We start from the raw sequence: 5,500 nt of genomic DNA on the forward strand, positions 1-5,500 counted from the left end.
AACTCCTCTCGCGTCACTTCCATCTGTTCCCGATAGTGAAAGACGATGTGCGGGGACATCATTGTGCTTCTGATGAAGACGTTGAGAGAGCTGTGAGACTGTGGTTGTGGAAACAGAGTGACGACTTCTTCCATGATGGCTTCAGAAAATTTGTTCATCGTTGGCAGAAATGTATCCAGCTGTCTGATGACTATGTGGAAAAGTGAATATTGGTAATTAAAGAACACATTCTAAGGATTATTTCTGCGTTTTATTTATTAAAATATCCCCATCCAAACCCAGTTAACGAAAGTGGAGGCATTACTTTTCATTCAACCCTCGTAGATTGTCCCGACCAAGAACAGGTACATCGCGGATGGGTCATGAAGTGCCATCGTAGAATTCGAAATGGGGCCGAGAACACTCCAACAGCCGGCCGAAGTGGCCGCGCGGTTCTGGCGCTGCAGTCTGGAACCGCGAGACCGCTACGGTCGCAGGTTCGAATCCTGCCACGGGCATGGATGTGTGTGATGTCCTTAGGTTAGTTAGGTTTAAGTAGTTCTAAGTTCTAGGGGACTAATGACCTCAGCAGTTGAGTCCCATAGTGCTCAGAGCCATTTGAACAAATTTGAACACTCCAACAGCCAGCGCGAAATCACGTGGTGCTGGGTAACGGCCGTACTGCTCGCCGGAAACCCGCCGGAGCTTCAGGTCGCTGACATCGTCTCCTTGGCGTGCAATTACTGAAATGACTTGACGGATGTCAGATAGATTATAGTATGCAATTGAATGAGCAACAGCCGAGGCTGGTGCCTAAGAACGGCGACTTGTAAGCATTGTGGATAATTGGTTGACCTCTAATAATTTTTTACTAGCGTCGAAGACACGTCACTGATTGCCAACAGCTATCCTTACTTCACAGAGAGGTGTCTCTGTTCGGCCCCTACGTACTATCATGAAACTTTAACTAACTTTGTTTTCTAGAACCTGCTTTATGGGGAACTATTACATGAATTCTCGAACTTCGCCAGCAGTTTGTAAATCGATGACGAATGCAGGCTCAGAATGTACTGTGAGGGGACGACTACAGTTTATTACTGAAATCTCAGCTTCTACGATGGACTTGATTGCTATCAACGTAATTCAAGCGTTTTCTAGAATGTATTTAACGCTGAAAAGTGTGTTTGTGTGTCATTCTATGCAGGCGTGTGTGTGTGTGTGTGTGTGTGTGTGTGTGTGTGTGTGTGTTTGCGTGCGTGTGTGTATGTAACTCAAATGAAGCAATATGCGACAGACAGCATTTAACTTGATAGAGTTATGCGATGCACTTGGTAACCTATGTGCACGTGCCTCCATGCCAATTTTTTGATAACAACTTAGCTTCGTCCATCAGCAATCTCCAATATAAAACTCACCTGAAGATCGTTGCTTGGTTGTCAGCCAAAATATCGTGGCCGACGTCGCCCAGATGCGATCTGCAAAAATCTTGAAGCATGAAGCTGAAAGCAAGCCATATTTTTAAACTGAACGTGAGTATTGATATAAGATTATGGATCTGGTTTCTGCCCTGTAATACACCACAATGCACCGATCATGAGCCATTACAAACGCAGTCCAGCTACACATATGATGTTCTGTAGATGTCAAAACTTCACGTAGTGCAACGAAAAGGGTAGAGGTCATAAAGATATGACATAGCTGATCAGAACATTGTGAATCAGAACACTGACTACAAACATCATACTATACTGTCTCTAAGTGTTATAAATTGTGCCTTATACGTTCAATTTGTGCAGGACGAATGTGCTGGTGATTTGTAGTGCAAACCGTCCAACAACCGGAAAACTGAGTGTTTGCGTGGTGGAAAAAAGTTTCGATGACAGAGTCTCTGGCACCACGTGTCTGGAAGTGCTGCATTAATGTCACCGTATTGAAGTGCTGAAAAGCTCTTACGGAAGATAACTGCAAATGCTGCTGATGTACTTATCGTAGACCCTAAGCAAATTGTAATTCAGATGAGTGGAGCACATTGTATTGAGCGCATGTTAAGTATTCTCTTGTTGAGGTGTGGCAAACGTGGTGGACACTTTGAACAAAGGGAAAGGTCCAAGACAAAATATTCACGAAACCCAAACGCGTAATAACTGTAGTAAAATGTTCCGTGAAAAACATAGATACGAGTATAGTCATATAGCAAATTGAAAAGTCTGATATCACCTTGGAATACTATCATACAAATACAGGGTGATTCTGTAATGATGTTACAAACTTTCATGTGTAGTGGAGAAGGGTAAATGCATCAGTTTGAGGTGAGGCTTCCTGGTCTGGAAACGACGAAGTCGAAATTTGTAAGCGAAAATCTTTCTGATATCTCTGGCAATGGAGTAGCTAACATTTTAGGTTAGGGACAATTTATTTCTGGCCGTGGTCACGTGTTCCGCTAGCTGTTAGTGGCTCTCTTACACTTGGGAGGCCGTGAGCAATGTCCACAGAGAAAGATCCGACCGTCAAGCAAATATTATAGGTTTTAATTAATGGTAACACCCTAGGTTGGTTCTGTGATGCTCTGAAACCTGTCGGACAGTTATTAAATTCTCATTCCAAGTGAAGGGGATTCTTACTTTACAAATATGTTAATGAATTGCGGATATCCACAACATCAATACCCATGTAAACAAAAAAACAAGAAAATACAACCTAGTAAACTTAGGCTCTAAAATTCATACCTTAAGAGCTATGAGCACTTGTTCACCTTCGCTACTGCGAAACACATCTTTTCTCGTGAACAAGTGCCCATCAAGGAACCACCCTACACGTTCAAAAATAAAGTTACACACTTCTGAAACGTGCTCTCTCGAGTGAGAGATACTGTAAGTCGCTTTAGTCTACGGATGGTTAAGAAAGAAACGGAGACCGATTATGAGGCGTTCTGATGGCACCACAAGTGAGTACAGTGGCGTTATGTTTTTCACAGTAAGTTACAAGCCAAAACGTTACTCGAAAAGGAATACGTTTCTACGTAATCTCAACATACTCGAGACTTACAACCACATGAATGCAAACCGAAAGCTGACCACTTTCTACAGTCTCAGCAGATTGCTGGAAGTTGTTGGTCAGAACCACCCATATCAAATGCACACGACAAGTGTTTACATCACGTCTGCTCTGTGCGCTGCCAGAGAAGAGAGTGCTTTGTTCTTACACAGCGCGAAGCAGCTAACTGAAATAATTACTGAATAAGAAATGAATTTTTAAATCCGAGTAAAGAGTATAAAATATTTTCTCCCGGCCCATACAGATTTCTAAGCCCAAACATATAGACCTGAAAACTTGTGATACTGAATTTTGTATAGCTGTGGAAATACACGTAAGAAATAAGACGAAAGACGCGTATAGCATGAAATAGATAATAGGAAAGAGGTGCGCTATTCATGCGGAAGTTAGTAATTTAAGTAATAATAAGCTGTTGTTCGTGCATCAGTTGCTTGTGCCCCACGTTCTTTTGTTTTATTTCTTACGAGTACCTTTATACCTATAAAAATTCACAACGGCAAATTTCAAGGTTATCCACATGGGGTTACAAATCTTTATCGGGCTAGGAGAAATTATTTTATACTTGTTAGCTTAATTTAAGAATGCAGTTCATTAAAAATACATTTTTATTTAAATAATTATTTTCTGCATTTGAGTATTGAGAGTGTGAAATTTTACAGTTGACTTCAAATAGTTTGACAAGATTACAACAGAGACATGTGGAAAATTTCAGTTTTATTTCGGTTTCTCTTCAGCTGACTCAACCGAAATTTAGCTTCCTTTCATGTATATCACGCGAAAAGACAGTGGAGGTAAAAATTAGAGAATTCTGGCTTACACGGAAGCTTACAACAATCGTTCTTCCTGCGAACCATTCATGGCTGGACACTTGTAGAGTGGAAATGATAGAGGTACATAAAGTATCCGGCGCTACAAAGCAGACAAAAGACCGAGAAAGCAATTCATTGTTGTCAAGTTCTCAACTATGTTACAAATTTCAAGACTCTAGCTTATTGGGAAATGACAATGGTGAAGAAAGTACCCTCCACTACACACCAGAAAGGAAATCTAGTTTTCCAAGTATTTAGCACCTCAGAGAGTTACTTTACAATCAATTGCAAAATTTGTACCAGATGCATAGACCGATAAGAAGGCAATATCCATCTCCTCTTTCCCCACACATTACTCTGCTTGAATACCACCTGCCAGACATGGAGATACTACCTGCACAACATTCTGGTCCTGCAGGACAGACGATGTATAAGGCATTGCCAAACTCCTCTGTTCCTCTCCCAAGCCTCACTGACCATACCAGCTAGAAAATGAGTTAACATGACATCGTCGTCCGTTTCTAAGCTATATTAAAAGTTACAAGTCACCAGTTAAGAGTGTGTTAGTTTAAAGTCGGTTGCAAAATTTGTACTGAACAGACAAACAGACAAGAAAGAGACTTAAAAAAAGTGGTGAAAAACGCGCCAAGGTGTCTAATTGGCCAGCACTAATCAAAGCTTTATCATCTGTCTAAGAATTGAAACTTCCTGGTAGATTAAAACTGTGCGCCGGACCGAGACTCGAACTCGGGACCTTTGCCATTCTGAGGCAAGTGCTCTACCAACTGAGCTACCCAAGCACGACTCACGCCCCGCCCTCACAGCTTTACTTCTGCCAGTACCTCGTCTCCTACCTTCCAAACTTTACAGAAGATCTCCTGCGAATCTTGCAGAACTAGCACTCCAGAAAGAAAGGATATTGCGGAGACATGGCTTAGCCACAGCCTGGGGGTTGTTTCTAGAATGAAATTTTCACTCTACAGCGGAGTGTGCGCTGATATTAAACTTCCTGGCAGATCAAAACTGTATGCCGGACCGAGACTCGTACTCGGGACCTTTGCCTAACGCGGGCAAGTGCTCTACCAACTGAGCTACCCAAGCACGACTCACGTCCCGTCCTCACAGCTTTACTTCTGCCAGTACCTCGTCTCCTACCTAAGGAGAATTACCTGCTCATCCGTGTTACAAAGATGTATGTATATCATCAGCAGACCAACTCGGTTAGTGACAGATCGATTGTCAGTTGTCAAGTGGCATTCGTGACATTTTTGTGCGCAAATATGAAAGATGCTCGCATTACTGTGGCCATCTTTTAAAAGTTTTGGTCCGTGTGCTGTCAGCAATCACCCACTGGCAGTTATTCCCTTACCTAATATTCTATCTTTATAACTCTTTTCTAAGACCACCTATAAAATAAGAAGTACAGGCCTTCAGTCGTTGGTTACAGAAAATAGTGTAGCTATACTCTCTGGAAGAGTCCGTGCAGAGCCGGATGACACCGGTACGTCGGCAGCGCGCCTCTAGCGGCAGCAGGTCATCAGGCGGCCACAATTACACTGATGGCTGCTGGCGGCGCCGGCGCGGCTATTAATTACGGCGACGCTGGATGTGGACGCCGGAGACGATTACGCGCGCGCTCGCGCATGCACTCCTGGCGG

At 42.8% G+C, this 5,500-nt stretch overlaps 1 non-coding gene across 1 annotated transcript; it reads right to left on the bottom strand.

The window, feature by feature from the left end:
- Positions 1-4,567: 4,567 nt before the first annotated feature.
- Positions 4,568-4,642, bottom strand: Trnas-aga (transfer RNA serine (anticodon AGA)). The gene has a single exon. It is a non-coding gene; the product is annotated as a tRNA-Ser (tRNA).
- Between the last annotated feature and the right edge of the window lie 858 nt (positions 4,643-5,500).

This window comes from Schistocerca serialis, chromosome 8 (genome assembly GCF_023864345.2).
Source record: "Schistocerca serialis cubense isolate TAMUIC-IGC-003099 chromosome 8, iqSchSeri2.2, whole genome shotgun sequence".
NCBI lineage: Eukaryota > Metazoa > Arthropoda > Insecta > Orthoptera > Acrididae > Schistocerca > Schistocerca serialis.